This window comes from Struthio camelus, chromosome 16 (assembly GCF_040807025.1).
Source record: "Struthio camelus isolate bStrCam1 chromosome 16, bStrCam1.hap1, whole genome shotgun sequence".
NCBI classification, from domain to species: Eukaryota; Metazoa; Chordata; class Aves; order Struthioniformes; family Struthionidae; genus Struthio; species Struthio camelus.
In genome coordinates this window covers 6178349-6203476 of record NC_090957.1, presented here as the reverse complement: position 1 = coordinate 6203476, position 25128 = coordinate 6178349, and the positions used below count along the sequence as shown (strand labels likewise).

The window sequence follows — 25128 nt, the reverse complement described above, 5'->3', positions numbered from 1 at the left end:
CAGCAGTGCGTGAGGGGCACAGCTGTGCACCCTGCCCACTGGCCATGGCGGCAGGCCTCATCCCGCCGCGGCCCCGGGGGCTTTGGCCACGTCCTTACCACGCACTCCCCGATCTTCCATGTCTCCGCTCTTCTGGCCAGCTGCTTGAGCTCCTCCCACTTGAGGAACTGTGCAGCGCTCACCAGGGCTTCCTGAGAGGCCTGCAGAGCAACAGAGACCAGGAGATGCCACCGCAGCCACGGCAGGACACCCTGGGTCCCCCTCGTCTTGGCAAGGCTCCCAGCCTTTCCCAGCCCCAAATGGCACGACGCAGCGTGCCACTAGGTCTGGCCCTCCCTGAAGGCAGAGGCAGCTCTGCCTTGTCCTTCGGCACACAGGAAGCTGCACCTCATGCTGCCATGCGTTCCAAGGCACACTTGGCAGCAGCCCTTGCCTTGCTGCTCACCTCCACCCACGGCATGTCAGCATTGCTTCCCCAAAACACTGCTCCCTACCTGGGCCACTCTCTGCACCTTGTCACTCATGTGGAGGAAGAGCGGCACCAGGCTCCTCTGTGCATGCTGCTTCAGGTTCCGTTTGTTCTTCCCCACCACAATCTCCAGCAGGTCTTTGAAGAGGAGCATGGAGAGCTCTCGCACTCTGCTGTCTTCCTGCAGGCAGGGAGGAGAGCAGGGGAGGCCTCAGCAACGACTCCAGGAACGGGGCCCGACAAGAGCGTTTGCCGTGGCAAGGCCTCGTCCTCTCCGGGCACAACTGTCCCCCAGCCCGGCCAGAGGTCGGAGCTGAGGACAAGCCTCTGCTGAGGCAGCCTGGACAATGAGGGTTGTCGGCAGCAGCACGACAAGCCTCCCTGGGCTCTGTCTCCCTCTCCCTCTGGAGGGAGCTTCTTGGATTTCCCGAGGCCTCCATCAGGGCCCCCGCACACAACAAGAGGACAGAAAGGGACAGCCCCGCGGCACGGCCTCTCCCTCGCTCTCTAGCCTGCTCCTACCTCTCTGCTCATCGCTGCCCCAGGCCACGGCAAGCGCCGCACGCAGTCAAGCACGAGACGCAGCAGCCGAGAGCAGACAGGGGGCTGGTTTGCTCTACTCCCACAGCCCTGGACACCAAGGCCAGCACAGGGCATGGGCTGAGAACCACAGGGCAAAAGGTTTCCTGACATACAGCAGGGCCTGTGCGGGGACGTGCCAACAGGCACGTATGCAGAGGGGCACACAGCACCCAGACCACGCATACGGACCCCCGGACACACCAGCAGAGCCCCGGCTCTCCCATCAGCCTTACGTCATCAAAGCGAGGCAGAAGCTTCTCGGCCAGCTGCAGAACAATCGGGTTGGAGCCCTTCTGTTCCAGGTAGCTGAGGATGTTTCTCAGCAGCATCAGGCTTCCTACACGCACTTCCCTGCAAGCATCCTGCAGCCACTCCATGCTGTCTGGGAGCAGGCTCTGCATTCTCCTTTTCTGTGGGAAACACACAACTTTCTTTGTGGGAAGCAAGGCCAGACCCCCCCCCGCCCCGCCCGCCCAAAAGTGCTCTGCCTGCTCTTTTCCCATCAGGGCTCAGTGGCCAGGGCCAGGGCTCTGCACACACGCAGGCCTTGGGCACAGAGGCTGCAGTGCAGGGCACAGATCTCCAAGGGGGCCCTCAGCATGCACTGGCCTCTGTAGGGAGCAAAGCTGCTGCCTCAAGGCCCAGGAGCAGCTGGCTGCCTTAGCCCGGCCCTGTGCTCCAGCTCATTGTCCCTCTCCCAGATCTTCCCGCTGGGCACTGGTGCCTTTCTCCTTGTGCAGCACGGCCAAGGGCCTGGCATGACACTCGGGGCAGATGAATGGGGCAGCGGAGACTTGGGAGCAGCTACCACACCTCCGGATTGCCAGCCAAGTCCAAGCCACTCTCTGACCCAGTGTCTCCTGTCAAGCCCCAGGCTGCCAGCATGGCTTCACCCGCCTGCCCCCCTCCTCACCATCTTGGGTCTATTCAACAGGGCCACGAGGCCTCTGAACGCCAGTCTGCGCATCTCCAGGCTCTCACTCTGCGCATAACCCTGGACGAGTGGCAGGACCTCCTCATCCATGTCGGCAAGGTCAGGGCATTCCAGCAGCTGAAATGGACACAGCACTGAAAGACTGGCACAGCCGGCAGCACTGCCCGCAGCGTGCAGCTCTCCATCCCACCCACCATCCAGGGCAAGGGCACCAGGCCCTCACAAAGCTCAGCCCAAACACAGCAGGCATTGTGCAGACACCCCTGGGCCCTGCTCACAGCCCCGCGCCTCACGGCACACTGCACACACTGCTCGCCTCCTCCTCCCGTCCCCTGAACCCTCCGCAGCCTCTTGTTCTCATCCCTTGGAGGAGCAATTGAACACAGAGAGCTGCCACAAAGCAGGCACGAAATACAAGTGCTTACGAGTGGTCGCCCAGCAGAAACGAGCCAAGGCCGGGGCTACTAACAGGAGCGTATGCATTGCCCCAGCTCCATTCACCAGCATCACCCCACACGCATGTGCACAAGCGAGCACAGCATTTAGAGGCCCCTCCAGAGAGGCACTGCTTGCCATGAGGCCCACCTCGACAAAGAAAGCCATGACGGGCAGCTGATGAAACTGGTCCTCCCTCCTCAGCAGCCTTGCCAGCTGGCGGAAGATCCAGCGACGCAGGTGACTGGCAGCCCCTCTCATTGCTCTGTCAGAGGCAAGAAGGCAGTGTTGGGCCTCAGCCGAGCAGGCAAACCTCCTCTGGCATCGCTCTGCTTGGCACGCAGCTCCTGCAGCCAGCGGCATTTGCTCATGGAGCACTGCTCTTGCCCTACCACACCTTGCCATTAGAAAGTCAGCGTCAGGCATCATTACGTTCCTTTTGGTGGGAGACCGGAGAAACAGCCTTCCTGCCCAGGCGGCATGGCCTGCCCACACATCCCCTCTCCTGCCCGCTTTGGATTCCTGTGCCCCTGGGCCCTCCCCAGGTTCTCCTGCGCACGACCCTCTCCCACAGCTCCTAACACCACCTGCTCCCCCAGCAGCTCTCCAAGCTGGGCAGCATGGCAGCTCCCAGGGCCCTTCTGCTGGGTGAGCCCTTGCCACAAGGGCTGAGGCTGCAGCCTCTTTCTTGGAGAAGTGGCGTTCCCCCTCCCCCACCAAGAAGCACATGGGGAGGCACACCCCACAGCCAGGGAAGAGGTGCTGGGCCAGAGCAGGCCGGAAAGGGCTCTACCTGGCCAGCACCACCACTCCCTTCTGCGAGGTGTCCGCATGCAGAAATAGGTCCCAGCCGCCCTTCCTCTCAACAGTCACGGCTACGGTCTCATAGTGGGTGCAGCGCAGCAGACTTTTCATGGCCTGCACGGCGCACCTGCATGCAGAGCAAAGCCCAGGTCACACTGGCAGCCCGGCCCTGCCTCCAGGTGCAGCGCAGAGACAGGGCGAGCGGGATCGAGCACCTGACGTGGCTGGTGGGACGGGACTCATCCCGTTGGCATTCCCTCAAGAAGATATTTGCTTCCTGGTGGCTGAACTCTGCTGTGAAGACCATCTGCAAGAGCAGCGCCAGGAAGAGCTGGGGGAAAAACGCCTTCACCGCCTCTGGGCAGACGGGCTCCCGGATGATCTCACACAGTGCCCTCGTTGCCTGCAGAAAACACTCAGTCACACCTCTCACTCCCGAGCAGTCCCCGGCATGCTTCCACAGCCCTCCAGGTGGGAGGCTCGAGCACAGCCTTGGAGCATGGGAAATGCAGCTGGAGGCCTCAGCCTGGCTGCCTGACCAGGGCCAGCGCCCGCAGGCTCTTGGGCCTCAGCTCCTGGTTGTACACAGTGAGCCTTCCTGCCTCAGCATGACCATCACCTCGGCAGGCTTCGTGTAGCGTGCACGCTCGGCCAGGCTCCCTGTCCCAGGCCGTGCTGCCTGCCCAGGTTTTGCAGGAGCCCTACTCCTGCCCCTCACCTTGCCCCCAACCCGACCCTGGCTTTCCAGCCTGCTGAGCAAGGTCGGCGGATGCAGGGACAGCGTCGGATGGAGATTTCCTGGGCATGGCCAGCCTGGCTGTTGGTGTGCAGAGAGGCCAGGCAGCACTTGGCAGCCCTGTGCACTGGCACAGTCGGAGGCCTGGCGCTGGCCATGTTGTAGCCATGGGCCCAGGAGAGGTCCCTGCTTGGGGGCACACGGGCAGCGGAGAGGGGGAGGGGGCCCAGAGAGGCAGGCACCAGCCTGGGGGCACGGGAGGCCTCGTCCCCTAACTCACGGCCAGCGGAAGGATGCAGTTGTTGTCCCTGTCGGAGCTGGACTGCTTGCGCAGTGGCCGCTCCTCCAGCAAGCTCAGCAGCTCCCGCAGCATGTCCGGCGCAAGCATCGGCTTATCCATCAGCACCTTCCACATGCTCACGGCAGTGCTGCAGGCCCAGAGCGCCTTGTCAGTGGCACTTCCTTGGCCGCAGCACCGTAGCCTGGGCCAGCCCTGGAGGTCCCCAGCTGTGTGCCAGCCCTGCCCCTGCCCACCCCCTCCTCCCTGGCAGCCCCAAGAGGGTCCTGCCCAGGCAGGCAGCACATGACCAAGCTGAAGCCCCTTGCGCGGCAGGGAGCGTGCAGAGCCGCTGCGCTCTGCGGCTCAAGGCAGGGACACTTGCTCAGCTCTGGCTCCTCAAGGCCTGCTTGAGGCACCAGGGCTGGGAAACGGTGGGCCCTGCCCCTCAGCCGTGTGCTGGCCATCTGCTTGCCTCTGGCCCTCTTTGGGCCCTTCTCCCCATGGCCAAGGAGCCACTGGAGCCCGTCCAGGCTGACGGGCCCCATACCTGTTGCACAGTGGCGAGCAGTACAGCAGGCTCACGGTCACCTCGCTGGGCTCCAAGCAGGCCAGCTGGCAAAGGGTCTTGTTTAGGGTGACCCGGGCCGACAGCTCCCTCACATACTTGACGTTCCTGTAGAGGCACCTTATGATGCGTGGCACCTGGAAGACACAAGGCGGACGGTGAGGCTGCTCCCAGAGAGCAGCCAATACCCCAGCTCCCACTCACTTCTCCTTCCCTCTCCACCACTCCCACCGCTCCTTGCTGCCTTCCAAGGGGCTCCGCTGCCCACGAACACTGGCTCTCGGCGGGGAAACAGCGCCCCAGAGGGTCGAGCCCCACGCACGCCAGCCCCAGGCTCCTTACATCTTCCAGCACAGAGAAAGCGTCCAGCAGGAACATGGTCAGCATGTGGGAAGCCACCTCCGTATTGTAGGTGCTGCAGTTCCTCATGCCCTCGATGGCTGTGACAATGACGTCTGTCCTTTCGGAAGGCTGCAGGTTTTTCACAAACAGCTGGGGCAGAAAGGACCCAGGAGAGAAGAAATGTCACGCTGCGGGCCGCACTACTGCTGCTTAGCTAAGCAGTGGATGTGGCTCTGGAGAGAGGTGCGGGGCAGTGCTGGCACCGTGGCCCAGGAGAGCCAGGAGCACGCGCTGTGCTGGGTAGCAGCAGCATGGGGCATGTGGCCAGAGGGCCACCAGGGCAAGGCAGGATGCTCGGGAGCAGGCTCACAGTGCACTGGCTCTGCAGGCAACCCTAGCTTGCCGGTGGCCAGCAGGCTGCAGCTGCTGCTGGGACTCTTGGAGCCAAGCCTCTGGCTAGTCCCCCCGCTCAGGGACAGCGGGAGACACAGCAGTGAGAGCAGGGCTGCTACCAGGCAGCAACCAGTACTCTAGGTGCCACTCAGAGCTGCTTCCTTCTCCACCACCACCTCTGCATCAACCCCAAGGCCCCCTCAGCCCCACTCGTTAGGCATCCCTTTGCTCATCCACGTCTCCTCAGGACCCCATGGCCAACAGTCCCAGCAAGGGAAGTGCTCCTCACCCTCATGATCACGCTCATGTTGCTCGTCCACGAAAGGCAGAGCTCATTGTCGGCTTCCCTCTCCTTCTGGGGCTCCACATACTCTGGATCATCCTGCAGCATCGCCCGGCCTGAACAGCAGCAGAAAGACACAGCGGTCAGCAGGAGTCATGCAGAGCTGCAGCTGGCAGACTCATGGCGTCAGAGAGAAACCAGCCTGGCAGAGACAAAGGGCATGCCAGGAATGGATGGGGAGCAGGATTCCCAGGGAGGGTCGGGGCCTATTCCAGGGCAGAGAAGGGCAACTGCTTCAAAGGGTACCAAAAGCCTCACGGGCTTTCCGGTGCGAAGCCCGACACAAGCCGTAGCCTCTGAGCAGGGGCTGCTGAGTGTTTTCCAGGCCAGTGGTATCCAGGACAGGTACTAACAGCCCGCTCCCCTGCTCCTACATCAGCTGCGCCTCCTGCTCCTTTGCCTCACTGAGCAGAGGGGCCGAGGCAGTGCGATGCCTTCCCCGGCCTTGCCAGCGTGGCCGCGTGCAGAAGCACACAGCCCAGCATAGCTTCTCTTACGTTTTCGCTGCACGACGAATCTGAAGAGGCAATGAAGAGCATCCAAGGCCCCACCCTTGGTCTCCGCGTCCTCGTAAGCACAGCAAAGGATGAGACAGCCCACCAGCTGTCCCAGCATCGGCACGGGGATCTTCCCATAGCAGGCAGGGCTCTCATCCACTCCTCCAAAGGGGTGCCACACCTGGGCAAGGCGGGTGGGACAGGTAGAAGGGCTGACGGGAGGCAGTCGCCACCAAAGCCCTGAAGCCAAGACTCTGCCCAGGCATGGATCCCAGCGGAGCCAAAGCTCTCGAGGGCCCTGCAGGCCTTGCCTCCCAAAGCAGCAGCCCAGCAAAGGCAGCACTGCCAGGCTGCGGCTCACATCATGCTCCGCGCGCACTGCTCCCCTGCACAGGGCTGGGGGCACAGCTGGCTCCTGCGACAAAGGGACTGCAGAGAAAAGCCCATGGAGAGAGGGCCAAAGAGCTTTGCTTCAGGGCAGAGCCTTGCTCAGTGCCTTAACCTGTGCCCACGCTTCCCTCCGAGGGACCCCCTGAGCTGCACTGTGCTCTGGGCTGCTGCAAAGGGCCAAAGCGGGGGCTGCACGGTGCTTGGCTCCTTACCTCCAGCGAGGAATAGTTGGCCAGCAACTTGCTCAGCCTCCCAATCCTCCCCATGGCCCTCTCACGCACAGCTGCTCTCTCCGTCTTGGTGAAGGGCAGCAGCATCTGCAAGGAGAAAGGCTACTGCTCTGCCCGGGGAGCTGACGCCCACTCCAGCAGAAGCAGCTCTGCTAAGCGCCTGCCTGCAGTCCTACAGTGCACCAAGGCTTCCTCGGAGCTAGAGCCAAGCCTGGAATGGCCTTCCTGCCCCTACAGGCCCCAGCCTGCAAGGCCCACCTTGCCCTCAGGCAGCCAGCCACACCTAAGCCCCCTCCCAGCCTCTGCTCCTGGCCATGCACATGGCCCCGGGTGCCCTCTTCAGGATGGCAGGCCTTTCAGGCCACACCTTCCCTAGGGGTCTGCAGTGGGCAGCCTGGCCTCCGGCCTCCTGGCATGGCAGAAGAACCAAGCTTCCGGGCTCGGCTCCCCTTGCAGCACGGGCAGCTCCCAGTGGGTCTCTGCCCCATTCCGATCTGGCAAGGAAAGCACAAGGCACGCGGAGGCAGGGGGGCAGCAGCACCAGCTGCCATCAGTGCAGTGCCTAGAGAAGAAGGGTGACATTCCTCCCACTGCTTTGGTGCAAGGAGAGCTTTGGGGGCAGAGGTGGCCCAGGAGTGCTCATGGGGGCAAGGTGTTCCCAAGAGCCTGGAGGATGTTTGGGGTGGGAAGGGACTTGGGCTGTAGCCAGGGGGCACTGGGCTCACAGAAGAGCCCAGTGGGGAACCTCCGCTCACCCAAGCGAGAAACGCCCCCTGCCTGCAGCGTGCTGCCTGTACATGGCACTCGGGGGGGGAATGTCCACTCGAGGGTGTCACTTCCCTCTGGGCTGAGGAACAGGCCCAATGCAGCCCACTCTTTGCAAATGCCACACCTGCAAGATCTTCTGCAGCTCCAGGAGGCTGGAAGTGGCCGACTTGAGCACCAGCACCTCCAACATGTTGTCCATGGCATCGAGGGTCTGCAAGGAGGACAGGGGGCTGTGGCATTCCTTCCCCACTGCCTCTGACCCACAGCAGACTCAGTTGAACCCCTGCTGCCCAGCGAGGACACCCGCTGCCCTGCACGGGCCAACGAGAGGCCTCAGGGCAGGAGACCTGCTGTGCACGCACCAGCCCCTGGGCACTGCCCATGGCCCAGCCCACGGGAAGGGCATGAAGGCAGGAGGGTGGGAAAACAAAGCTGAGATCCTGCCCAGCCTTGGAGCTGACAGTCACCTCTCAGCACAGCGGAGCCAGGGGCAAGCCCAGAGGGGCTGGCGGGCTCCCTGTAGCTCACCCAGCACCTACCTTGGAGTAGAGGGACATGTCCACGGTCTCCATGTCTTCTCTTGGAGGAAGCAAGAAGACACTCTTGAAGCAGGCATGGAGAAGGCTGCTCTTTTTGCCCTCCAGAACCGGCTCCACTGCACTGCAAAGAGAGAGCGAGAGAGAGAGAGAGATGCCTGTTGGACACTGGTGCTGGGAGCAGTGCCTGGATGCCCTGGGGAGGTGGCTGTGGGCCGCTGGGGCAGGAGTCCCCCGGCTGCTACAGAGAGCACGTGAGGGAGCCCTGCAGGGAGGCACCTCCTCCCTCCATGAACTGGCCCAGGGCCAGAGGAGAGCCCAGGCAGCTAGGCCTCCCCCCTTCTCTACCACCTGCCTCCCCTTCTGCACTACAAGCCAAGGGGCCCTGGGGAGCTGCAGCAGGCAACCCTCTGCCCTCCCATCTGCCCTACTGACAAGCCTGGGCCAGGGGAGAGCAGAAGCGCAGCAGACAGCACCGCCAGCCTCCTCCCACCATGGTGCACACCTCCCAGCCAGGGACGGTGCCATCAGGCACATGCTGTGCACAGGTCCTGGCCAAACCAGGGGCTCTGCTAGCTACCTCATTGCCGTGATAGCAAGCATGGCTTGCTGGCGCACCGCTGTGCCCAGGCGCTCCAAGGGCTCCTCTTCCAGCAGCACCTGCACAGCACAACCGGCAGTCAGCGCGGCAACTGCCATCACCCAGCACCAGCAGACCCAGGGCCCAGCTGGCCTTGCCCCTGTCCTCACACCTGCTGCCTCTCCCCTCACCTCGATATGCTCGGCCAGCTCGTGTCGGCAGCAGAACACCTCCAGGCCCCAGGACAAGGTCTTGGCGCTGCTGCCTCCACAGAGGGTGCCGATGGACGCTAGAAACTTCAGCTTCTGCGCCTCTTGCTGACAGACGGGGAAGAGAGACAGAGTGAGCGCGAGAGGAGACAGGAAAGGCCAGCAGGACCAGAGCAGCCAGGGGGCTGCAGTGCTGGGCGGGACCCCGGACGGCAGCAGCTCTGCACAGCCAGCACCTCCCCAGCAGCCTGCCAGCAGACATGGGCGGACCCGCAGGGAGACCCAGGCACAGCCCCCATGGAAACGGCTGCACTTACCTGTTCTCGGCCACCCACAAAGGCCTGGATGAAGTCCAAGGCTTCCTCATCCTCTCTGGACAGCTCGGACCAGCTGCTGATGGAAAACCTTGCACCTGAGAAAGGAAGAGAGCCGGGAGCACTGCAGAGATGGAGGGCAGGCAGCAGAGAGCCGCGCAGTGAGCTCTGCCCGCCGGCCAGCCATGGGCCTGCTCCCGGGCACGCAGTCTCCCCCAGGCTGCTCAAGGCTGCACGGTGCCCAGCACATGGGCTGCCCTGCTGCAGCCAGCCAGGCAGGGCAAACCTCAACTGCACCAGGCTGGGGAACGTGCTGCCAGACGGGCAGCATCCCTCCTCCTGCCACGGAGCTGCCGCTCGCTGCCCGTCCCAGGCAGCAGGAGCTGCGTCCATCTGCGCTCTCCCTCCTGGGCGCGTGCTGCGCTGGGGCCAGCTCCCAAGCCCCGAGCGGGCCCTGGCATCCGGGCACCGCTGTGCCACCACCCCGGGCACCCCGACACCACGTGCTGGGGAGATGGGAGCCCGGCGCAGAGCAGGGTGCGCTCCCCGGCCCTCACCCCAGCCCGGCCCAGCCCCACGGGGGCTCACTCACCTCTCCGCCACGCCTGGGACTCGAACCCCTCCAAGGGCCTCGAGGCAGAGCTGCTCTCCTCGGCAACCCTGTCCTGCTCCTGGGATGCCTGGCGCGGGCAGCCGTACTCCTGCTCCCAGGCCACCCGCGGGCGGCTGGGGGGTCTCTCCGCCATCCTGCGGCACGGAGCAGAGGCAGGAGGGGGACACTTGTTTAATGCAGAGCTGGGGAGGGTCCCCACGGGGGTGGGGGCAGCGCAGTCAAAGGTCCCCGCGCCCGTCCCGGCCCTGGAGCCAGCTCTCCTGCGCCTCAGCCCCTGCCGCAAGGTCCTGCCCCCGCCACGGCCGAGGGCCCCCGCAGCCCCGTGGCACTGCCGAGCCCGGCCCCGTCGCTCTCACCCGCAGCAGGAGCTGGCAAGGCCTCGGCAAGCGCCTCGACTCCGCGGGGCTGCCGGGGCGGCAGGGAAAGACGCGGCTGCGCTCGGGGGCTCCTCCTCGAGCTCCACGCGCTCCTGCCCTCTCCCGTCGCCGTCCGCCCGGACACTGCCCGCACCTGACAGCGCCGCCGGTGTCACAACGGGGGGGGTCACAATGGCCCCGCCGGGGGCGGCTCTGAGGTCACCTCTGCTGCGCGAGCTGCTCCAGCAGCAGCAGCCGGCGCCGCCAGGGGCTCCAGGGCCGCAGCGCGGCCGCCCCGGGCAGGAGGGAGCTGGGGCAGGGCAGGGCGAGGCAGCTCGAGGGGCCGCGCGCGGCTCCCCATGGCCAGCTCCCTCCTCTTTCATCCCCGGCTGCCCACGCCTGGCCGCACTCACCTGCTCACCACTAACCACCAGCACCACCTCAAAACCTGACCCCACCGTACCTCTTGCCCCAATCCCCTCCTCTCATCCCTCACCCCAAACTCTAACCCTCCAGCCACAACCCAGACCTCCAACCCCTTTCCCTAACTCTTGCTCCAGCCCTCACCGGCATCTCCAACCCTCAGCCCTAGACAACAAATGCTAGCCGTCACCCCAGCCCTCACCCCTGCCATAGCCCACTCCCCCACAAAGCTAGCCAACGCTCACAGCAAGCACCGGAAACCCGCAGCACAACCACCAAACCTCGCCCCACGCCTCACCCAACCCCTCACCCCATGCAGCCAGCTCTCGTCCCCAGCCCTGCCCTCAACACCAGCCCCCAAGCACCAACCCCAGGGAGATGCCCGAACCCCCACTGCCAGCCCCAACCCCTTCCCCAGCCGCCCTCCCCCTCGCACCAGCCCCCTACCCTGCAGCCCCGCCGCTCACCCTCACGCTCCCGCCGGGCCCCCTCGCGCCCCACCCCGGCAGGCAGAGGAAGGGCAGGACCGGGCCGTGCTGGGGCAGCTGAGCGTGGCAGGCACCGCTGCAGATGCTCTGCTCCAGCCCTGCTCCAGCAGGGGCACCTACAGCACGTTGCCCCACACCAGCACAGGCGGCTTTGCAGCACAGGTTATTGGCCTTGCCAGTTCTGCTGGCCCCCGGGGCCGTGGCCGGGCTCCCAAGTGGGCGGAAAACCACACGGACATCGGGCAAAGAGCTGGTGAGCAGCCTGGACTGCTTCAGGCTGGAGCACGTTATACGGTGTAGAAATTATGCCCTCCACTCCTGCAAGTAGGAGGATGTTGGCCCGTTCAGCTGGCACGGTTGGAGCTGGAAAAGGATGCCTGCCCGTTGTCTAAAAGAAATTGTTGTAAAACCTAAAACCTTTTCCCTGTGTTTTACAAAAGCAAAACAGCTAACCTCGTGTGAACTCAAGGAGCAATTTCTCTGGGAGGACTGTATGAAAACTGAGGGGTTTTTTTTGTTTGTTTTGAGGAGAAAAGCACTCTTTCTTTTCCAAACCCTTGAGTTGGTGTTCTTTGACCTTCATACGTGAGTCGATTTCAGCCTAGAAGGCTCTTTTCCCACCGGTAGGTGTTGATGTTGACAGAGGCACCGCTGTGCTTTCTAGTGTGGCATGCTAGCACCTATTCCAAGAAGTGGAACTCTCTCTGCTTATTGCGTTGTGGCCAAGCAATACATCCGCACAATGGAAGAAGGTTGAGGGCAGAAGCCTGGCTGTGACTGACCACAGGTGTTGCCAAGAAAGCTGGATGAATCTCAGCACAAAGGGCGCCACAGGCTGGCCTTTGTTTTAAGGCATGCCCTGGACTCCTGCAAGCACCTGAAGGCTGGAAATCCATCCTTCCAGGAGCAGAAACGATGAGCAGTAGAGGGAATGTGCTGCGCAGGTGAGCTGCAGCTGGTGCAGCAAGCATTGCTGGTTTGAAGCGGTGGCTTGCTCCTTTGCCCTTTCCCAGAGAAATGCAATCTGATAATGGATGACATCTGTAAGAACAAAGAACTGCAAAGGTGGAGTTCTTCCCGTGGAGTCCAGTGGACTTTCCACCTACCGTGTCGAGCTCAATGCAATGGGGGAGGAGAAAGATGCAATGGATGAGAGAAAGGACAGCAATGCAAGAGTGACTCTTCTCTCTTAGAATACTTCTAAGTGGGGATTGGATTTGTGGGAAGTCTGAAGTTGGCTACGTAAGTGACACCCTCCCACCATGGGAAGTGTCAGAGAAGGACATTGTATCTGATTTAGCTTCAGCTTAGTCTCAGGGCCTAAAGTAGATGAAGCCTGCGGGCCTCAAGGCCGAACTGTGAATGAACTTGAGAAACATTGCTGGCAATGTAGCTGCAAAACCATTTATGACCAGCTACTAAGGCTACAAAAGGGGCTAATGAGGATGTAAAATAGGATGCAGGAGACAAGATGGGATGCACGTGGGTTGGGGTTGACCTTGGAGGAGATAAGGGCCTGGGCTGTAGGCCAGGAGCTGTCCGAAGGAGAGAGAGAGCAGTCAGAAGGGGAGAGACCAGTGACTCAGAAAAGAAGACTGGAGGAGACTGTCACTGGCAGGTGGGGAAATAAGACTGCAAAGGGTCTGATTAGCCCAGAATGTCTTTGTTCAGGGTCCCTGCGTGGAGGCAGCCAGCTCGAGCTGTTACTTCCTGTACTGTCATTTATTCTTGTAATTCATGTCAAAGAAATAATTAATTCTGCTCCTATATGTGCATGAGACTCTGCTCCTCGGAAACCTAGGGTGGGGCCATGTCTACAACAGGAAGTCCCCTAGATGAGGGGTTTGTGTCAGTAGCTGCACAAATTCCTTTGAAAACACTGTCAAGGTCCTGGAGAATCACCGATCACAGGACGGCTGAGGTTGGAATGGACCTCTGGAGATCATCTAGTCCAACCCCCCTGCTCAAGCAGGGTCCTCCAGAGCACATTGCCCAGGACCCCACCCAGAGGGCTTTTGAGTATCTCCAGGGAAGGAGACTGCACAGCCTCTCTGGGCAACCTGTGCCAGTGCTCCGTCACCCTCCCAGCCCAGAAGTTTTTCCTCCTGTGCACATGGAACTGCCTGTGGTTCAGTTTGTGCCCGTTGCCTCTTGTCCTGTCACTGGGCTCTACTGAGATCCCCTCTCAGTCTTGTCTTCTCCAGGCTCTACAGGCCGAGCTCTCGCAGCCTTTCTTCACAGGAGACATGCTGCAGTCCCCTCATCATCTTTGTAGCCCTCCGCCGGACTCTCTCCAGTAGGGCCATGTCTCTCTTGTACCCTCTTTCCAGCAGGTCAACCCCCAGCCTGTCCTGGGCCATGGAGTTCTTCCTCCCTAGGTGCAGGACCCTGCACTTGCCTTTGTTGAACTTGAGAAGGTTCCTCTCTGCCCATGAGGCTGTGATTAAACAAGGTTGTGGCTCTTTTTCTGGATGGTGGACGGGTGGGATGGCAGCAGGACGAGGAGTCATGAGGGGAGGAAGGGGAATTCCATTAACTTCTGCACCTGGGTTAGGTTCTTGGGAGGGTTATTATTGTGGGAAGTGAGGACATATGCAGCGTGAGTGCCCAAGCTGTGCACGAATTCAGCCACAGTCAGGGGTGAATCCTCCTTTGGGAGAAAATCAAGATGTAGGCCGAACTGATGAATGACTAGTTGAGGAGGAATATCCTTGTGCTTGTATTCGATGTGTATGTATGTTTTTGTCTACTTTGTAGCCTCATGAGCTAGTTTTGTATCTTTGTCAGCTAGTTTTAACTGGTTTGGCAGTTACAACATTGGCAAGGTCACATCCTTCGCAAAGTTTCTGGAGTTCAAGGACAGTTCAGCCTTGAGGCCTGCAGGCCTCATCTACTTTAGGCACTGATGCTAAGCAAGAGTGAGACTTATGCGAAGCGGAAGCTAAATCGGCTACAATTTCCTTCTCCAACAGTCCTCCCTTGGTTTCTATGAGCACACCTGCTGGATACATATATTGGGGTAGAGTATTTGTGCACATCATAGAGGAGAATGTGAGGCACTTTTTCTCCCTTTTTTTTTTTTTTGTGAAGTTTACCTTAGATTAAATAATCTAATGAAAAGGCGCCCAGGTGTTGCTGGGTTGTTAAGAAAGCCTTACTGCACGGATTTGGTTTGGAGACTCAAGAACTGAGATGCAGCTGTGCTTTTGCAGCCGGGCACTAATTCGTGAAGCACAAAGTATAGGCATTCCTCTTTTTCGATTGTAATCCCGTTCCCAATAGTGCGTTATGACAAACAAGAAGTTACGTTACCATTTTTAGTTATTGAAGGCAGAACACTGAAGGAGATAAGCCCGCCTTAACTAGGATAATCCTTCTGTTAAGCAAACATGAAGATGGTACTGCTCTTTTGGAAGTTTTTCTGCAGCTCTTGAAAAAGCAGGTATCTCCCTAAGAGAGAGCATCTCGAAGATGTACACAATATGCTAAACATTTCTCTCTCCTCAGAGTTTCTGGATTCCCCTGTCTCTAGTCACTGTGAATACTGTCCACCCTCCCAAGCTGATCCGCTTGCCTGGGGGCTCCTTACTCCTGGGGGCCTTCTTGGACAAAGGAGACATTCTCTCTGCATACGTCCTACATTGCCACAGAAATAACATTCCGGTCCCTCACTGTCTGCCCGTCTTCTCCTGTCCCCTTCTCGTCCTTGCCCTTGGCATTGCCCTAGCCTTCCTCGGCCTCCTCTGTCTCTTCCTCTACCCCTTCCTCTAATTTGCAAGTTCCGTGCTGAAGCTGCTGCTAAGAGATTAGCCTCTTCTTGGTTTTCCTTTTTCCGTTCCTTTGCTTGCTTCCCTTGCTGTTTCTCCTCTCGCCCGTCATAGACCAATACTGCCACGCTTAAAATCCTTTGTGAAGTTTCTCCTTGCCACCCTGGCATGTGCTCCTTCAACTCTTTTGGGCTATCCGGAGCGGCCTGATGGACAAAGACACTAATGGCTAGTGCATCATTCCAATTCTGGAAAGTCCTTCCCCCATAGTTCAACAAGGCTTGCCCTAGTCGTCCCCCAAAATCCCTGGCCTCTTTGTCCAAGCTCTGTCTACGCTCCTGCACTCTAGTCCAATCCACTCCTAGTTTGCTACATGCTCTAATAGCTTCTACCGAGTTCCGGAGTCCTGTCTGGCAAGCGACTCTGTCCCCTGCGTTATTGTAATCCCAATTTGGATCGTTTGCTGGCTAACGATTTGTGTTTCCCCCAGTCTGTTGTACAAACTTTGCCTCTTTATTAACTATTTTATCATCTCGCTCGTTTGGTCAGAACAACTCTCTCAAGAGTACTTGGGTATCCCGCCAGTTTGGATTATACCCAGTGCATATCTATTAGAAAACAGCTGAGCGCTCCTTTCCGCATCCTCCCTCAACCTGGGCATTTTGCTTGCCCACAATGCTCAATCATTCGGACTCCAGGGTTGGCTAGTAAATACATGCAGTACCACGTGAGGGGGGTTAGCTCCCCCCCCCCGCCCCCGCTGCACTCGCTTGTAATGCTGCTGCATTAGGTAAAACATTAGCAACCATAGGATGGAGGCCTGCCACGGGAGGAGGGGAAGTCTGAGTAAGAGGAGGAGAGGGACAGATAGACAGATCTTCAGGAGGCGCCACCGGAGGAGTGTAAGGCGGAGCAGTAGCTCCTGGGGCGTTATTTGGGACACCTATATCTGCTGCAGCAAGAGTAGTTTTACAGAGGGTGCCGTTTGTCCTCCTTGGATCTCGCCGGTCCCACATCCAATTATCCCCACACATACCAATAATCCATTCAGTGAGGCTTTTCATCTTCCAATATAAGCTGTAGCAGAGCTCATTTCTTAGAATCGAAGGATCCTTCCTTGGGTTAACCCCCACATTAATTGTAAGATGGACAATCATCCTGACATAAAGGGACAGCTAACTAGCTAGGGATCGATTTGACTGTAACGGCTTTTTTCTCCTTTTTGTTCCTTTTCCTTTTCTAAATTTGGATGTTTGGAGCCAAGAGGGTGCAATGGTGGTTGGCTACACTGCCATCTGGGGTGCCAAAGTGCTGTGGAAACACTTTGATCCTAGGTTTCCAAGAAGCAGAGCCTCACGCACATCTAGCAGCAAAATTTTATTTCTTGAAATGATGGTGCAGCATAGTAACTGCTGGAGCTGGGTGCCTCCAGGGAGGGACCTTGAACAAAGGAATTCTGGCCTAATTAGACCCTTTACAGTTTTATTTCCCACCTGCCAGGGAAGGTCTCCCCCAATCTTCTTTACTGAGTCTTCTTTACTCTCCTTCTGGTTGGTCTTGGCCTTCAGCCCACACTGGTTGCCATGTCCTTGTTTCCCACAGTCCCTTATCTCCTCCGAGGTCAACCCCAACCCAGGTGCATCCCATCTTGTCCCCTGCAGTCTACTTTTTAGCCCCATGAGCGAGCTGTGTATCTTTATTAGCTGCTTTTAATGGGTTTGGCCGTTACATGCTCAGCAATGATTCTGGAGTTCATGGACGGTTCGGCCTTGAGGCCTGCATGCGCAGGGTAGGCAGTGGCGATAGAAACAGAGCTGCATGTCATACCCCAGCTCTGCCCTTCCACCTGAGATGCAAGCCCTGAAGACAGCAGGGGCCTGCTCTTGCCCTGCGGTGACTGGAGAGGGCAGGGGAGGCCAAAGCTTTTCTCCCCCTTTCCCTTGGCTATTGTGGGCCAGCAGAGCAGTTGACGCTTTGCAGCAAAACCAAAGTGTGTCAGGCTGCTCTACGCTGGCCTGGCATATTGGAACGAGTGGACACCCCGTCCCCCCCAGGACAAGCCAGATTCATGCAGGCAGCAAGTTTTGCCCCTTGCCTTTGGCTCCCTAAAAAAAGAACACTCACTCCGGCTGAGGAAACGGGGCTGTATCTTTGCGGGAAGCCCAACAAAGCCATGAAGCGGTAGCACAACAGGGGCTGTGCTTGAGGAGTCGAGCTGTCCTGGGGCTGCGGGAGATGCCAGCAATGAGCCAGACCTTCCAGCACACTTGCGTGTGTGCGTGGTGTGCAGCACCATGGCATTGGCACAGCTGCGTCAGCTCTGCTCAAACAGAGTCACGTCCTGGCGGGAGGGTGCCACCTCGCCCATGCTCTCGGGAGCCAGGGACACAGTGCTCCGAGGTGGAATCTTGATGTTCTCCTTGGCACCCTCAGGTTCATGATGGTCTGTGACACCAGGCAACGGACTAAAGGTTCTGCATCATTTTCCAGGGGCTGGAGGGCTGCGAGAGAAAGGCACCGAGCTGAGAACAGACTCCCACCTTTGCAGAGATCCCAGGAATCCCCCCCCAGGCAGGGCCAGCCCCACTCAGCTCTTCCCATGCGGAGGAGGCAGCAGGTAGGACAAATGGATCAGCTGGCACTTGCAGGTCGGCCAAGCCCCAGATGCGCCCCAAATACCCCCTGCTCTCCCCCACATAGGGACACAGAGCCTTCCTCACCTGGGGCAGGCCAGTGAACTGCAGCTCACTTCCCAGCCTCCTCCCTCCTCCCTGCCAGGGCTGCCTGACACAGCGCTGCTCTCACTCACCAGTGCACAGCTCCTGCACCTTCTCCTTCCTCCGCTTCTTCACTTGCTGCCCGATGAGCCCTAGGCAAACACCTCCGCTCACCCCTCATACTCCCCAGCAAGCCCCCAGCAGCACAGCTCCCATCTGGCCTTGCCAGCTTGGCCATGCAGCCTGCTCCCCTTGGGCAAGGCTGGCCCCAGCCCCGTCCCCACGGTGCAGGACCCAGGGACAGTGGGAGGGACTGAAGACCCTCCTGTGTGCCCGTCTGGGTGGGCAGGCATGGCCCTGGGCTTGTGGCTCACCAATGAACCTCACAGCTGCCTCCCGCAAGGATGCGTCCGGGTTCTCCAGGTAAGGCAGGCTCTGGCGCAGGTGTTGCTCCGCTCTGCTCCTGTCCCTCAGCAGCTGCAGACAGCACAAGGACAGGGGGTTGGCACCGAGCCTCCCCAGAAGGCCAGGCCTGTCCCTCCTCCCAGCTCCGGCCTCCTCTTCCTTCCTGTTCACGCCTCCCAGCTAGAAGCTGGCTGGTAGCCAGGTTCAGAGGGAGCAGAGGGCAGAGCGGGGCCTGCGGGTGCTGAGATCCCCGCCATGCTTCTGCCAAGGCCCAGCCAGGCCAGGGGCCCCTTCAGCACCCCAGCGGGCACTTAGAGTAGAGGGCTCTGGGCTGCAGCAGTGCGTGAGGGGCACAGCTGTGCACCCTGCCCACTGGCCATGGCGGCAGGCCTCATCCCGCCGCGGCCCCGGGGGCTTTGGCCACGTCCTTACCACGCACTCCCCGATCTTCCATGTCTCCGCTCTTCTGGCCAGCTGCTTGAGCTCCTCCCACTTGAGGAACTGTGCAGCGCTCACCAGGGCTTCCTGAGAGGCCTGCAGAGCAACAGAGACCAGGAGATGCCACCGCAGCCACGGCAGGACACCCTGGGTCCCCCTCGTCTTGGCAAGGCTCCCAGCCTTTCCCAGCCCCAAATGGCACGACGCAGCGTGCCACTAGGTCTGGCCCTCCCTGAAGGCAGAGGCAGCTCTGCCTTGTCCTTCGGCACACAGGAAGCTGCACCTCATGCTGCCATGCGTTCCAAGGCACACTTGGCAGCAGCCCTTGCCTTGCTGCTCACCTCCACCCACGGCATGTCAGCATTGCTTCCCCAAAACACTGCTCCCTACCTGGGCCACTCTCTGCACCTTGTCACTCATGTGGAGGAAGAGCGGCACCAGGCTCCTCTGTGCATGCTGCTTCAGGTTCCGTTTGTTCTTCCCCACCACAATCTCCAGCAGGTCTTTGAAGAGGAGCATGGAGAGCTCTCGCACTCTGCTGTCTTCCTGCAGGCAGGGAGGAGAGCAGGGGAGGCCTCAGCAACGACTCCAGGAACGGGGCCCGACAAGAGCGTTTGCCGTGGCAAGGCCTCGTCCTCTCCGGGCACAACTGTCCCCCAGCCCGGCCAGAGGTCGGAGCTGAGGACAAGCCTCTGCTGAGGCAGCCTGGACAATGAGGGTTGTCGGCAGCAGCACGACAAGCCTCCCTGGGCTCTGTCTCCCTCTCCCTCTGGAGGGAGCTTCTTGGATTTCCCGAGGCCTCCATCAGGGCCCCCGCACACAACAAGAGGACAGAAAGGGACAGCCCTGCGGCACGGCCTCTCCCTCGCTCTCTAACCTGCTCCTACCTCTCTGCTCATCGCTGCCCCAGGCCACGGCAAGCGCCGCACGCAGTCAAGCACGAGACGCAGCAGCCGAGAGCAGACAGGGGGCTGGTTTGCTCTACTCCCACAGCCCTGGACACCAAGGCCAGCACAGGGCATGGGCTGAGAACCACAGGGCAAAAGGTTTCCTGACATACAGCAGGGCCTGTGCGGGGACGTGCCAACAGGCACGTATGCAGAGGGGCACACAGCACCCAGACCACGCATACGGACCCCCGGACACACCAGCAGAGCCCCGGCTCTCCCATCAGCCTTACGTCATCAAAGCGAGGCAGAAGCTTCTCGGCCAGCTGCAGAACAATCGGGTTGGAGCCCTTCTGTTCCAGGTAGCTGAGGATGTTTCTCAGCAGCATCAGGCTTCCCACACGCACTTCCCTGCAAGCATCCTGCAGCCACTCCATGCTGTCTGGGAGCAGGCTCTGCATTCTCCTTTTCTGTGGGAAACACACAACTTTCTTTGTGGGAAGCAAGGCCAGACCCCCCCCCCCGCCCCGCCCAAAAGTGCTCTGCCTGCTCTTTTCCCATCAGGGCTCAGTGGCCAGGGCCAGGGCTCTGCACACACGCAGGCCTTGGGCACAGAGGCTGCAGTGCAGGGCACAGATCTCCAAGGGGGCCCTCAGCATGCACTGGCCTCTGTAGGGAGCAAAGCTGCTGCCTCAAGGCCCAGGAGCAGCTGGCTGCCTTAGCCCGGCCCTGTGCTCCAGCTCATTGTCCCTCTCCCAGATCTTCCCGCTGGGCACTGGTGCCTTTCTCCTTGTGCAGCACGGCCAAGGGCCTGGCATGACACTCGGGGCAGATGAATGGGGCAGCGGAGACTTGGGAGCAGCTACCACGCCTCCGGATTGCCAGCCAAGTCCAAGCCACTCTCTGACCCAGTGTCTCCTGTCAAGCCCCAGGCTGCCAGCATGGCTTCACCCGCCTGCCCCCCTCCTCACCATCTTGGGTCTATTCAACAGGGCCACGAGGCCTCTGAACGCCAGTCTGCGCATCTCCAGGCTCTCACTCTGCGCATAACCCTGGACGAGTGGCAGGACCTCCTCATCCATGTCGGCAAGCTCAGGGCATTCCAGCAGCTGAAATGGACACAGCCCTGAAAGACTGGCACAGCCGGCAGCACTGCCCGCAGCGTGCAGCTCTCCATCCCACCCACCATCCAGGGCAAGGGCACCAGGCCCTCACAAAGCTCAGCCCAAACACAGCAGGCATTGTGCAGACACCCCTGGGCCCTGCTCACAGCCCCGCGCCTCACGGCACACTGCACACACTGCTCGCCTCCTCCTCCCGTCCCCTGAACCCTCCGCAGCCTCTTGTTCTCATCCCTTGGAGGAGCAATTGAACACAGAGAGCTGCCACAAAGCAGGCACGAAATACAAGTGCTTACGAGTGGTCGCCCAGCAGAAACGAGCCAAGGCCGGGGCTACTAACAGGAGCGTATGCATTGCCCCAGCTCCATTCACCAGCATCACCCCACACGCATGTGCACAAGCGAGCACAGCATTTAGAGGCCCCTCCAGAGAGGCACTGCTTGCCATGAGGCCCACCTCGACAAAGAAAGCCATGACGGGCAGCTGATGAAACTGGTCCTCCCTCCTCAGCAGCCTTGCCAGCTGGCGGAAGATCCAGCGACGCAGGTGACTGGCAGCCCCCCTCATTGCTCTGTCAGAGGCAAGAAGGCAGTGTTGGGCCTCAGCCGAGCAGGCAAACCTCCTCTGGCATCGCTCTGCTTGGCACACAGCTCCTGCAGCCAGCGGCATTTGCTCATGGAGCACTGCTCTTGCCCTACCACACCTTGCCATTAGAAAGTCAGCGTCAGGCATCATTACGTTCCTTTTGGTGGGAGACCGGAGAAACAGCCTTCCTGCCCAGGCGGCATGGCCTGCCCACACATCCCCTCTCCTGCCCGCTTTGGATTCCTGTGCCCCTGGGCCCTCCCCAGGTTCTCCTGCGCACGACCCTCTCCCACAGCTCCTAACACCACCTGCTCCCCCAGCAGCTCTCCAAGCTGGGCAGCATGGCAGCTCCCAGGGCCCTTCTGCTGGGTGAGCCCTTGCCACAAGGGCTGAGGCTGCAGCCTCTTTCTTGGAGAAGTGGCGTTCCCCCTCCCCCACCAAGAAGCACATGGGGAGGCACACCCCACAGCCAGGGAAGAGGTGCTGGGCCAGAGCAGGCCGGAAAGGGCTCTACCTGGCCAGCACCACCACTCCCTTCTGCGAGGTGTCCGCATGCAGAAATAGGTCCCAGCCGCCCTTCCTCTCAACAGCCACGGCTACGGTCTCATAGTGGGCGCAGCGCAGCAGACTTTTCATGGCCTGCACGGCACACCTGCATGCAGAGCAAAGCCCAGGTCACACTGGCAGCCTGGCCCTGCCTCCAGGTGCAGTGCAGAGACAGGGCAAGCGGGATCGAGCACCTGACGTGGCTGGTGGGACGGGACTCATCCCGTTGGCATTCCCTCAAGAAGATATTTGCTTCCTGGTGGCTGAACTCTGCTGTGAAGACCATCTGCAAGAGCAGCGCCAGGAAGAGCTGGGGGAAAAACGCCTTCACCGCCTCTGGGCAGACGGGCTCCCGGATGATCTCACACAGTGCCCTCGTTGCCTGCAGAAAACACTCAGTCACACCTCTCACTCCCGAGCAGTCCCCGGCATGCTTCCACAGCCCTCCAGGTGGGAGGCTCGAGCACAGCCTTGGAGCATGGGAAGTGCAGCTGGAGGCCTCAGCCTGGCTGCCTGACCAGGGCCAGCGCCCGCAGGCTCTTGGGCCTCAGCTCCTGGTTGTACACAGTGAGCCTTCCTGCCTCAGCATGACCATCACCTCGGCAGGCTTCGTGTAGCGTGCACGCTCGGCCAGGCTCCCTGTCCCAGGCCGTGCTGCCTGCCCAGGTTTTGCAGGAGCCCTACTCCCGCCCCTCACCTTGCCCCCAACCCGACCCTGGCTTTCCAGCCTGCTGAGCGAGGTCGGCGGATGCAGGGACAGCGTCGGATGGAGATTTCCTGGGCATGGCCAGCCTGGCTGTTGGTGTGCAGAGAGGCCAGGCAGCACTTGGCAGCCCTGTGCACTGGCACAGTCGGAGGCCTGGCGCTGGCCATGTTGTAGCCATGGGCCCAGGAGAGGTCCCTGCTTGGGGGCACACGGGCAGCGGAGAGGGGGAGGGGGCCCAGGGAGGCAGGCACCAGCCTGGGGGCACGGGAGGCCTCGTCCCCTAACTCACGGCCAGCGGAAGGATGCAGTTGTTGTCCCTGTCGGAGCTGGACTGCTTGCGCAGTGGCCGCTCCTCCAGCAAGCTCAGCAGCTCCCGCAGCATGTCCGGCGCAAGCATCGGCTTATCCATCAGCACCTTCCACATGCTCACGGCAGTGCTGCAGGCCCAGAGCGCCTTGTCAGTGGCACTTCCTTGGCCGCAGCACCGTAGCCTGGGCCAGCCCTGGAGGTCCCCAGCTGTGTGCCAGCCCTGCCCCTGCCCACCCCCTCCTCCCTGGCAGCCCCAAGAGGGTCCTGCCCAGGCAGGCAGCACATGACCAAGCTGAAGCCCCTTGCGCGGCAGGGAGCGTGCAGAGCCGCTGCGCTCTGCGGCTCAAGGCAGGGACACTTGCTCAGCTCTGGCTCCTCAAGGCCTGCTTGAGGCACCAGGGCTGGGAAACGGTGGGCGAGACACAGGGCCCTGCCCCTCAGCCGTGTGCTGGCCATCTGCTTGCCTCTGGCCCTCTTTGGGCCCTTCTCCCCATGGCCAAGGAGCCACTGGAGCCCGTCCAGGCTGACGGGCCCCATACCTGTTGCACAGTGGCGAGCAGTACAGCAGGCTCACGGTCACCTCGCTGGGCTCCAAGCAGGCCAGCTGGCAAAGGGTCTTGTTTAGGGTGACCCGGGCCGACAGCTCCCTCACATACTTGACGTTCCTGTAGAGGCACCTTATGATGCGTGGCACCTGGAAGACACAAGGCGGACGGTGAGGCTGCTCCCAGAGAGCAGCCAATACCCCAGCTCCCACTCACTTCTCCTTCCCTCTCCACCACTCCCACCGCTCCTTGCTGCCTTCCAAGGGGCTCCGCTGCCCACGAACACTGGCTCTCGGCGGGGAAACAGCGCCCCAGAGGGTCGAGCCCCACGCACGCCAGCCCCAGGCTCCTTACATCTTCCAGCACAGAGAAAGCGTCCAGCAGGAACATGGTCAGCATGTGGGAAGCCACCTCCGTATTGTAGGTGCTGCAGTTCCTCATGCCCTCGATGGCTGTGACAATGACGTCTGTCCTTTCGGAAGGCTGCAGGTTTTTCACAAACAGCTGGGGCAGAAAGGACCCAGGAGAGAAGAAATGTCACGCTGCGGGCCGCACTACTGCTGCTTAGCTAAGCAGTGGATGTGGCTCTGGAGAGAGGTGCGGGGCAGTGCTGGCACCGTGGCCCAGGAGAGCCAGGAGCACGCGCTGTGCTGGGTAGCAGCAGCATGGGGCATGTGGCCAGAGGGCCACCAGGGCAAGGCAGGATGCTCGGGAGCAGGCTCACAGTGCACTGGCTCTGCAGGCAACCCTAGCTTGCCGGTGGCCAGCAGGCTGCAGCTGCTGCTGGGACTCTTGGAGCCAAGCCTCTGGCTAGTCCCCCCGCTCAGGGACAGCGGGAGACACAGCAGTGAGAGCAGGGCTGCTACCAGGCAGCAACCAGTACTCTAGGTGCCACTCAGAGCTGCTTCCTTCTCCACCACCACCTCTGCATCAACCCCAAGGCCCCCTCAGCCCCACTCGTTAGGCATCCCTTTGCTCATCCACGTCTCCTCAGGACCCCATGGCCAACAGTCCCAGCAAGGGAAGTGCTCCTCACCCTCATGATCACGCTCATGTTGCTCGTCCACGAAAGGCAGAGCTCATTGTCGGCTTCCCTCTCCTTCTGGGGCTCCACATACTCTGGATCATCCTGCAGCATCGCCCGGCCTGAACAGCAGCAGAAAGACACAGCGGTCAGCAGGAGTCATGCAGAGCTGCAGCTGGCAGACTCATGGCATCAGAGAGAAACCAGCCTGGCAGAGACAAAGGGCATGCCACGAATGGATGGGGAGCAGGATTCCCAGGGAGGGTCGGGGCCTATTCCAGGGCAGAGAAGGGCAACTGCTTCAAAGGGTACCAAAAGCCTCACGGGCTTTCCGGTGCGAAGCCCGACACAAGCCGTAGCCTCTGAGCAGGGGCTGCTGAGCGTTTTCCAGGCCAGTGGTATCCAGGACAGGTACTAAGAGCCCACTCCCCTGCTCCTACATCAGCCGCGCCTCCTGCTCCTTTGCCTCACTGAGCAGAGGGGCCGAGGCAGTGCGATGCCTTCCCCGGCCTTGCCAGCGTGGCCGCGTGCAGAAGCACACAGCCCAGCACAGCTTCTCTTACGTTTTCGCTGCACGACGAATCTGAAGAGGCAATGAAGAGCATCCAAGGCCCCGCCCTTGGTCTCCGCGTCCTCGTAAGCACAGCAAAGGATGAGACAGCCCACCAGCTGTCCCAGCATCGGCACGGGGATCTTCCCATAGCAGGCAGGGCTCTCATCCACTCCTCCAAAGGGGTGCCACACCTGGGCAAGGCGGGTGGGACAGGTAGAAGGGCTGACGGGAGGCAGTC

The 25128-nt window shown here is 60.7% G+C and overlaps 1 protein-coding gene across 1 annotated transcript in view; it reads right to left on the bottom strand.

Moving 5' to 3' along the window:
• The window catches only part of LOC138061242 (maestro heat-like repeat-containing protein family member 7), a 170034-nt gene that overhangs the window by 40576 nt on the left and 104330 nt on the right, over positions 1 to 25128 (bottom strand). Inside the window, exon 2 of the mRNA XM_068910241.1 lies at positions 11267 to 11403. The gene's annotated coding sequence lies outside the window, so the exon portion shown is untranslated. The remainder of the gene's footprint in view (positions 1 to 11266; positions 11404 to 25128) is intronic.